Here is an 11,326-nt window from a genome sequence, read left to right as displayed (position 1 = left end):
ATAAATCTATTGTCTTACCAAAAAAAAAAAAAAAGGCCCAACACCATTTAGAAAGGTGTATATGTAAGTGTTAGTTGCTCAGTAGTGTCTAACTTTTTGTGACCTCATGGACTGTAGCCTGGCAGGCTCCTGTGTCCATGGAATTCTCCAGGCTAAATACTGTAGTGGATTGCCATTTCCTTTTCCAGGTGATCTTCCAGACCCAGCAATTGAACCCAGGCCTCCTGCATTGCAGGCAGATTCTTTACCATCTGTTAACTTAATAAAAGATGCTCCATGACCTAAATGTCCCAAATATTAATTAGCCAGAGGATGGGTGCCTGTAAACTTGGAAGAAAGATTTAGAAGTCTTGAGTTTTATCTTTAAATGTGTTTAACCTTGGGCATGTGATTGTACTTTTGTTGCAGCTTCTCAGTCCATAAAAAGAATAATAAAATCACCTGCTGAAGTTACCTCTAAGAAATGTTCTGATAATTAATGAGTTGATGATGGCTTACACATGTGAGATGGAAGGCAGTGTATAAAAATGTAATGTCTTTGTTGTTGTAATTACTGTTACTGCTCATACATGGGGAGCAGATATGTGGACTGGCAGTATATCATTCACAGCTAAAGACCAATCTGCCCAAGAAAAATAATGAGTACTTTTATGAACTGTGACTTCTTTTGCACTTTATTTTCAAAGTTCATTATTTTAGTGAGATACCCAGGTGGTGCTAGTGGTAAAGAACCCGCCTGCCAATGCAGGAGATGTAAAAGACGCATGTTTGATCCCTGGGTCAGGAAGATCATTTGAAGGCGGAAATGGCGGTGCTTTCCAATATTCTTGCCCAGAGAATGCCCATGGACAGAGCAGCCTGGCGGGCTACAGTCCATAGGGTTGCATAGAGTTCGACACAACTGAAGCGACTTAGCACGCACATCTAAACTTGAATAATTGGTGCAAAAGAACATTTTCAGAACTTGATTTCTCAAGGAGGGGATATGAAGTACGTAGAATGTTCTTAGTAACAAGCAGTCTGACTTTCATAACACCTATTGGATCTCAGTCTCCACTGTAAAGTCCAGTTGTAGGACTAGATGATCTTCGAGTTTTCTGCTAGCTCTGAGAGTTTACAATTCTACCACTCCAAAATCCTCCAAGGCCGATCCTGCAGCTTATCAAAAACAGAAGCCCAGATGCAGCCATCATCTCTAGTTGGAGAAAGTGTTAGTCACTCAGTTGTGTCCAACTCTTTGTGACCCTATGAACTATAGCCCACCATACTCCTCTGTCCATGGAATTCTCCAAGCAAGAATATTGGAATGGGTAGCCATTCCCTTCTCCAGGGGATCTTCCTGACCCAGGGATTGAACTTGGGTCTCCTGCAATTGCAGGCGAGCCACCAGGGAAGCCCCAGTTGGGGAAGGTTGGCTACAAAACAGATGTACAGTGGAGAGGCTTACAGAAAGGTCTCTAGAGTCAGAGCTGGACTGGAATTCTTGATCTGTGACTTCATACTAGCTTGTGGGCAGGTTTCCTCACCAGCCAAAGGAGCTCAAATAGTACTTCCTTCAGTGGGTCATTGAGAAGGATGAGTGCAAGGATTAAGAGAGCACCCGGTATGTAGGAAATGCTCCATCCACGTCAGGTCCTATCACTGACCTCTAGACAGAAGTCCTCAGCATGAACGTCATCCCTGAGGCACTCAGGAACGTTCATTAAGCACCTGCTCTGCTCCTACTACGCTGCTCACCACCCAGTAAATGCTCATGAACAAGTAGTTTTTTTTTTTCAAGAAAAGTTTGAATGACTTTATAATTCTAATTATTAGAAACTGTTGCTGTTGTTCAGTCACTAAGTCGTGCCTGACTCTTTGTCATCCCATGGACCGCAGCACACCAGGCTTCCCTGTCCTTCACCATCTCCTGGAGTTAGGGACTGTAGTGGATCCAAATATGAAGAAAGCATATTTCACATCTGGGGGCCTGTGGCTACCCCAGATGTAATAAAAATACTTTAAGTGAAGAGAACAGATTGGCTGGAACCAGACTAGGAGGAAGAGTGGTGACTGTTCACCTTTTTGGGCTGACCAGCTGCCCGCCCCCACACAAGATGCGGAAAATTTCACATTGTGTCTTGTCTTTGTAGAAGTGGTGCCCCATCTCCAGAAACATTCAGATCCTTTCTCCCTTTGCCTCCTCGCAGCCACTGCTTAGGACAAGAGCTAGTCCCAGCCAGTGGTTGCTTCTGCCAAGGATTCTGAATATTAGGTTGCTGTTAGGTAATAAGGCAAGGGGCCTTATTAGGTAATTACCTTATTAGGTAATAAGGCAAGGGGTAGGGGAGGCTTCCCAGGTGGCACTAGTGGTAAAGAACCTGCCTGCCAATGTAGGAGACATGAGACATGAGTTCGATTCCTGGGTCAGGAAGATCCCCTGGAGGAAGGCAGGGCAACCCACTCCAGTATTCTTGTCTGGAGAATCCCATGGACAGAGGAGCCTGGTGGGCTATATAGTCCATGAGGTCATAAAGAATTGGATACGACTGAGCCACTAACACTTTCATACTTTCAAGGCAAAGAGGAGCTGGTTGAATTCATTCATGGTTATGAGAGGTGGTCAGCAGCTCTGTAATTTCACAATTATTTCTACTAAAAGAACATTCTTGCGTGTCTTGCCTCATGGCTCTCTGGAGTTGCTCAGGTTTCTGAACTCTTTTTCAAATCTGGTCCTTAGCCCTCCTATCGATGTTGTGAGCCTCTGCTCCTTTCCAATCCATTTCCTATTACGATTAATTAAAAAAATAATAAGACTGCTGAGTCTCCTGCCAGCCTATCAGTAGTTCCTTATGGCAAACCATCACTACCATCACTGATGAAAGCACGTTAACCCTGACACGTGATTGAATATGGATTAGATATTGTTTTTGTGGTATTGCTAATTTTCTGAAGTGTTTTGTATGATTTTGGGATCATGTAGGATGGAGTCCTCAACCCCCCAGGCTGCAGACTGTTAGGAACTGGGTGGCTCAGCAGGAAGTGAACCAAGGAAGCTAGTGGAGCTTCATCGCTGCTCCCCATCGCTCCCTATTGCTCTCATTACTGTCTGAACCATTGTCTTCCACGAAACTGGTTGGTCTCTGGTGCCAAAAAGATTGGGGGCCATTAGTGTAGGAGAACGTATTTATTCTTAAGAAATGCATGCTGAAGGTTCATGAAACCTGAAATTGAGTTTCAATTGGTTAGCAAAAAACCTACTACATAAAATATATCATGTATAGGTATATATGTTTATGTGTGTACATTTAAATACATTATCTATCTATCTAGGGTTCATTGCTTAGTCATGTCTAACTCTTTGTGACCCTATGGACGTAGCCCTCTAGGCTCCTCTTTCCATGGGAGTCTCCAGGCAAGAACACTGGAGTGGGTAGCCATTCCCTTATCCAGGGAATCTTCCCCACCTAGGAATGGAACCTGGGTCTCCTGCATTGCAGGCAGATTCTTTGCTGTCTGAACCATGTATCTACCTAAATGTTTGGCAAATTGGTAAAGTGGTTACAATTGATAGATCTAGGTGAAGGATATGTATTCATTGTATTTTTTTTCAATATTTCTATAAGTTTGAAAAATTTGAAAATAAAAATTAGAGGTAAAATAAAATTACTGTAGGTTATGAAATGAGAAACATGTCTTTATGCTTATGTGCAGTTGTTAGGATGGATAAACAATTCCATTCCCCTTCCCACACCTAGGTGATAAAATATTAGTTACGTTAGGGTTGTGTCACTTTGCACTGTGTCTTCTTTCTAGCAGCACATGTATAGATGGGTTCCAGAGAGCTGCATCATGGATTGGAGAAGGAAACTTTCCCTGTTAGGGTAGCGGTGGTGGTAGTCACTCAGTCCTGCCTGACTCTTTGCGACTACATGGATCCTGCCGGGCTTCTCTGTCCATGGGATTCTCCAGGCAAGAATACTGGAGTGGGTTGCCATTACTTTCTCCATGATATCTTCCCAACCTGGACCGAACCCAGGTCTCCTGCATCACAGGCATATTCTTTACTATCTGAGCCACCAGAAAAGCGCCCCCTATGTTAAGGGGTAGGTTTAATACTCAGGTCAGCTCTCTGACCCAGTGCAGAGGAATAAGACCCAGAGATCAGCTTTCTTGTATTGTATCATAAATGAATGTTATTGGAGTATATGATCTTCACAGATATATAAAAAGCCTTGTATACCTCAAAATCTAACAGGCTTATAAAATGTGAAACCAGAATATCTGTCCTTCAGGAGAAAGGGGATATAGAGAGATTGTAGTAGAATATACCAGAGGTTCCAGGGACCTTAAAGAAGCCAGGGAACCAGCACTCACCTTATGAATGATGAAGGATTTTGGAGGGGATGGGAAAATACCTTTCTATAAGGTTTCTTAATATCACACTTCTCAAACTGAGAGCTATATACATGGGGGGTTAGGAAGTGCATTTATATTAAAAATAAAGTAATACAAATGTAATGAAATAGTAAACATCAGAGCTCATAATCCATGATAAGTGTTGTTCTATGAAACCTTTTTTTTATATATACATATGTGTATGTATGCTCTGAATTGTACTCCTTTCTGTGGGTTGTTGTCAAAATATGCAAAAGTCATTGCTGATATCTTCTACAATGACCCAGAATATGAAAAAAAGTTTGTATTATAAAATTACTCTCTTGTCCCCAAAATGACAATGGATGCAGTTTAGTAGCTGCTGCTGCCACCATTTTTTTCTTTTTTCTCCTTCCATTTTAAATATAATTTGCTTTTGTTAAACAGGAAGTTAATGGATATAAGTCTTCTTTTATGAGACAATGGTTTTCTTTTCAAAGCTCATTTTTATTTAATTTAGAAAAAAACTACAAATTTTAATTGAAGTATATAAAAGATGTAAATGAAGGGAGGGACTGCTCCATGTTCTTGCATGCAAAGACTAAATTGCATTTCAAGTCTATTGCAAACTGGATTTTCATTCCTTCATGGGTAAACTTCACTTTTTAGTTTTGTTCTACTAATGTTAATGTTTGCTTGTTACATTTAAAATGTCCAAGATATGTAGTTATTTCTTTTCTATGACATCCTCTCAAATCTTTCTGAGGATGTTAATTTATTATAAAATTAATATTTTGTCTGCCTAATTTGCTATATTTCCTCAGGTGTTCATTCTTTTTTGTTGTTGTTGAATTTGGTGCTTTGTTAAAGTAGTTGTTCTTGTTTAGTCACCAAATCATGTCTGACTGTTTGTGACCCCATGGTCTGTAGCCTGCCAGACTACAGACATCCTGTCTTTGGGATTTCCCAGGTAAGAATACTGAAGTAGGTTGCCATTTCCTTCTCCAGGAGATGTTCCCGACCCAGGGATTGAACCTTCATCTTCTGTATTGTTAGGCAGATTTTTTATTGCTGAGCTACTGAGGAAGCCCTTGTTACAGTAGTGCTTCTCCCTTAATACTTGGTAATATTTGGTTTCCTGATGATCTTTGTATTGAAAATTTCTGGCCACCTGTCAGTTATACCTAATGCTGTGGAGAGACATGAGAGTGAATAGGAAAAGTCTTGCTGGCAGGAGAAATCTTCCTTTAGCTTCTCTAAGTCTGGAAGCTTACAGGGCCCATGTGTGTGTGTGTGAGTGCGTGTGTGCACGCACGCCTGCACGTGCGCATAAGTCACTCAGTCATATCCAGCTCTTTTCGACCCCATGGACTGTAGCCCTCCAGGTTCTCTATTCATGGGATTCTCCAGGCAAGAATATTGGAGTGGGTTGCCATGCCCTCCTCCAGGGGATCTTCCCAACCCAGGGATCAAACCCAGGTTTCCTGCTTTGCAGGCAGTTTCTTTACCATCTGAACCACCAGGGAAGCCCTCCAGGGCCCATGGGGATATGTAAATCACAGATCTCCCTCTCCAGCATTTGTGTCCACACTCAAGGTTCTTCCCACAAGTAAATGCCCCAGCTCTCCAAAGAGCCAACTCCTTCTGGAACCTCCTTCTAATTTTCCACCCTCTGGGTATGCTGCTCGTTAGATCCATTGCCTTTCACCTGGGAGCTCTTCTGGGACTGCTCCCAGCAGGAAGCTTTGTTTTCCTCTGATGGATTAATCCACAGTGCTGACCCTTAGGGCTCTTGATTGGCTTTCTGGTCCACTTACAGCACCCTTGTTTTCCAAGACTATGTTAATTAATAGCTGATATTGATCAGGTTTAAAGTTTGCTCCAGCTCCAAAAACATAAACTATGACATCAAGCATATATTTTCTGACCCTGTCTTTTAACTATTCCTTAAAGTTTAATATTAACTTTTTATATCTTAAATTACTACCTCTCCCAAAGTGGGTAAACAGTATGTCCATTATCACTCCTCTCATTTTTAGTAAAGCAATAAAATGCTTTTAGTACTCTTTTAGCGAAGCAATTTAGGTTTTTTGCTTAGAAAAAGTAAGAGAGAGCAATCCTAAGCATAAAGAATTATCTTTTTCCTGTGGAATTATTTATATTATTGGTATAAGCTGGCTCACAGTTTATGCTTCATGTATATATATATATATCACCAAGTGAAGTGGAAATTTTCAACTCCAGCACACTGATGCATCTTTATGATAGGTGTCATTTTACTTTCCACTGGAATATCAGGGCAGACACCTAAATGAAGTCCTTATCAAACTTTCCGTCTGCCCCCCAGTACAAAGAAAGAAAGACTTGAATAAATAGGGTCAAAAGACAAAAAAAAGCCTGTCTCCTGAAGGTCAGCTTACGTGGAGTGGAGCTTGTTGCTACCATCTTTGTATTTCTGCAGTCTCCTTGCATCTTAGGTTAGTTATACAAATGACAATCCATGTCTCGTGCAAGGACAAGGGCAAAAGAACCTTCTAGGGTAGTTATTGAAGAAAAGACTGTTTCTCACACTAAAAGAAATGCTGACCTAGAATCAGACAAAAACTGTGTTAATAGGAGACCTTTTCCCTTAATAAATCAGTAAGATCAATTGATCAGCTAATCAACAAGATCAACAATTGTGCACTTCCCAAAAGTGAATAGGGGACTCCTTTAAGTTTCAACAGGCCTAATTTCAAGAAATAAGAGAAAACAAGGAGACCAGAGAAACTACCAAGAAATCCTGCAGTGGTTACCTGGGAGTCATTACAAGAGGGATTTGGGGATATTTGTGTTCATTTGTGCTGGCACAGTGGATGAATTGGGTCTGCTTTTTTTCTCGGCAGCCTTATATAACAGTCATACTTTTTTCAGGTTGAATGGAGTTCACAGTGGTTCTTAACCTCATTCTCTTCTGGCTAAAATTATGACTCATTTTATATATGTAATTGCCTTGCAATTTCATTTTTTCAGTGGAGCTAAAGGGAGGGAAGGAGAGGGAAAAGAGAGGGGAGGGCAAGTCCTTCAGAATAAATTTGAAAGATGGGGTGAAAGATACTAATGCTGGCAAAGAATCACAGGAGTCTATCTGCTTCATTTTCTGGAACTCAGCCTCCCTCCTTTTGCTTGGAATATTGTCTTCATTCTGTCTTAGTTTAAAAGTCATCTCTCGGCAACCTCTCCTGTCCCTCCAGACTGAACATATCCTTAATTTTCTGTCTTATCTTTCTTCATATGCTCCTACTGGGCCTTAAGGTCACAAGGAACAGTGTCCTTGTTTTGCTCACAAGTGGTACTGCCAAGATGTCACAGGATGCCTGGTGCGTCCTGGGTTCTCAATAAACATTTGCTGAATGAGAGTTTGATCTTTTCCCACCATCTACGTGCTCAGTTGTGCCTGATTCTTTGCAACCCTATGGACTGTAGCAGGGTCCTCTGTCCATGGAGTTATTCAGGCAACAATAATAGAGTAGATTGCCATTTCCTACTACACAGGATCTCCACAACCTATGGATCTAACCCGGGTCTCTTGAGTCTCCTTGCATTGGCACGCAGATTCTTTACCAACTGTGCACCCTGGGAAACACCTCCCCCACTCCACAACCATCTACACTGAAGTTCTAACTGGGTGTGGGAGTCTGAGGGGTTGGGAAAAGTGGAGCTTCCCTAGAAACCTCAGTGAAATATTTCCCCTTGTCCTCTTGCGTGTTTCAGTTTTCTTTTTCATTCACTCACGCTTCCCTGATAGCTGAGTTGGTAAAGAATCCGCCTGCAATGCAGGAGACCCTGGTTTGATGCCTGGGTTGGGAAGATCCCCTGGAGAAGGGATAGGCTACCCACTCCAGTTTTCTTGGGTTTCCCTTGTGGCTCAGCTGGTAAAGAATCCACCTGCAATGTGGGAGACCTGGGTTTGACCCCTGGGTTGGGAAGACACCCTGGAGAAGGGAATGGCTACCCACTCCAGTATTCTGGCCTGGAGAATTCCATGGACCATGCAGTCCATGGGGTCACAAAGACACACACATTCCTATCTCAAGCTTGGTATAAAAAGTGCTAAATAGGACTTCAATATTTTGTGGAGACATTGTGTCTTGTTATTATCTGTCTGAATATCTTCTAGACCCCACATTAGATGCTTTGTTAAAAATACTAAGATCTCAGTTATAAAGCCTCTTGGATAAACTGGTTATAAATTAGAAATGAAATATTAATGATGTTGTATGAGTTCAAACTGTTATATGGCTGTCATTGCTAGAAGTCATTTCTTAGGAAATCAAATCTGTGACTTGAAAGAAATGTATTTAATTATAGCAAAGGAGTACAATTAGCTTTCAAAACAGAATTTGTCACTCTGATTATCTAATGTTATAAAATGAGGCATCATTACCACAAAATGTTTAAGATTGAGGGGAAATAAAAATGATGTGAAGCAATTTAACCTAAAGTATTAATTAAATGTAATTTAATAAGAAAGAATGTTCAAAAAATTTTAACAATTACTTCAAATGCTAGAAAATACTAGCAATATAACATAGAATAGCAGAGGTAGGCAACCAGAGAGAAAATTAAAACTATGTTAAATAAACTAATTTTTTAGTTAATAATTATGTTGTTATATAAATTAATTGTATGGATTTATTCTATTAATATATCATGTTCAGTCAGTTCAATTCAGTCACTCAGTCGTGTACGACTCCTTGCGACCTCATGGACTTCAGTATGCCAGGCCCCCTCGCTGTCCATCAACAACTTCCAGAGCTTGCACAAACTCATGTCCACTGAGTCAGTGATTCCATCCAACCATCTCATCCTCTGTCGTTCCCTCTCCTCCTGCCTTCAATCTTTTCTAGCATCAGGGTCTTTTCCAGTGAGTCAGTTCTTCGCATCAGGTGCCCAAAGTATTGGAGCTTCAGCTTCAGCATCAGTCCTTCTAATGAATATTCAGGACTGATCTCCTTTAGGATTGACTGGTTTGATCTCCTTGCAGTCCAAGGGACCCCCAAGAGTCTTCTCCAACACCACATATATCATGTAATAAAGTTGCATGTTTTATATATATCATGTAATATATTATGTTAATAAAGTTTAATTTATCCTTTCTTCATATTTTCAACTCACGATGAAAAATTAATTAATATTCCCCCTTAAAAATTCATATATAGTTTTATACTACAGGGAGAGATTTCTAGAAGCTTCTATCCAAGGAGACTTCCTATGCAAATGGACGAGAGATGCTAAGTAAGTCAATAAATAAGTAGTACATGAACTGTTTTTATTTTTAAAGGCTGTTTGATCAGAAATGTTAAACCTCTAGCTTCTTTAGTTAAAATACTAAAACATTAGGTGGGATAAACTTTAAGGTTTAAGTAACAATAGAAAGATAGTTTATATCATGTTTTTATCAGAGAAAAAAGAACTCAATGTAAGATTAACTTGGACCAGATCTACATGTAGTCCTACCATTGTGACCTGGCCGCAAATACAGTGAGAACAGTGGTGCTGAAGCAAACATATCCCATTTGGCCATTTATGGGTCTAACATAATGACAGCTCTAGAGTATCTAATACCTGCTGAGATAAGCGCTTTATATTATTTGAATTAGTATGACTTGCTCTATCATGTTTAAGGTTCAAATGAGGTCAAATTTCCTTTAATAACTAGGTTAATCACTTGGGACTTAGTAGCCCAGATGTTTAGGAAGTCTGCTTTCTCTCTTGGGGCCTCTACCAAGAATACCCAAGGGTTATTACATAGACCAGCTAGGCCACAGCTTCCAAACATCTTGCCAACAGAATCTGGAGAATCTGTTTGGTCTATTGATGGATCTCATTTTCTGAGGTTGTTGCTTCTTTGAATGCCCTGGTTTATGCTTACATGTTCAGCCACAGACCCCCCCACCCCAACCCCAAAGCAGATTCCTTGCCAGGAGGGGCCATGCTCTCTGCTGGAACCAGTGATGGAGACTCTGATATTGGGACTTGAAGCTCACACTGGTTGGGCAGATTCTTGGCAACATTCCCCTTGCAGATAATCTCAATCTCTTTGAGAGAATCAGAAGCCTCCAAGGTGGGAATTGTAAGCTTCTCTATGTTCCTATGGGCTCCCGGTTCCCTTTGCAAATTTACACACCTTCTCCTGAAAATCCACTATTCCAGCCTTCTAGGGAGTATTGGAAAGAGTATGATCCATCTACTTTGATAGATCAAAAACAAAACAGTTCCAACCAAAAGTAAAAATTAAAATGAAGCAGTGCTTCCTTAAACCAAGAAGAGGTGCTTCAGATTTTTTTTTTTTTCTGGATGAGACTAATCAATATTTTTTAAATGGCAGTATGTCTAGGTAGGGCTTCCCTGGAGGCTCAGTCAGTAAAGAATCCACCTGCAATGCAGGAGAGCCGGGTTCAAACCCTGGGATGGGAAGATCCTCTGGAGAAGGAAATAGCAACCCACTCCAGTTTTCTTGCCTGGGAAATCCCATGGACAGAGGAGCCTGGAGGGCTATAGTCCGTGGAGTCGAAAGTGTCGTACGTGACTTAGCGACTAAACCACCACCATCACCATCTCCAGGTAAATTTAAATTCAGCACCAATCAGTAAAACACCCTTCCAGTTTATTACTTTACTTCTTATACCATAGAAAAAGCAAGAGAGTTCCAGAGAAACATCTATTTCTGCTTTATTGACTATGCCAAAGCCTTTGACTGTGTGGATCACAATAAACTTTGGAAAATTCTGAAAGAGATGGGAATACCAGACCACCTGATCTGCCTCTTGAGAAATTTGTATGCAGGTCAGGAAGCAACAGTTAGAACTGGACATGGACCAACAGACTGGTTCCAGATAGGAAAAGGAGTATGTCAAGGCTGTATATTGTCATCCTGTTTATTTAACTTATATGCAGAGTACATCATGAGAAACGCTGGACTGGAAGA

This window comes from Bison bison, unplaced genomic scaffold, assembly GCF_000754665.1.
Source record: "Bison bison bison isolate TAMUID 2011002044 unplaced genomic scaffold, Bison_UMD1.0 scf7180017864068, whole genome shotgun sequence".
NCBI lineage: Eukaryota > Metazoa > Chordata > Mammalia > Artiodactyla > Bovidae > Bison > Bison bison.
Note: the sequence above shows the minus strand (reverse complement) of the source record.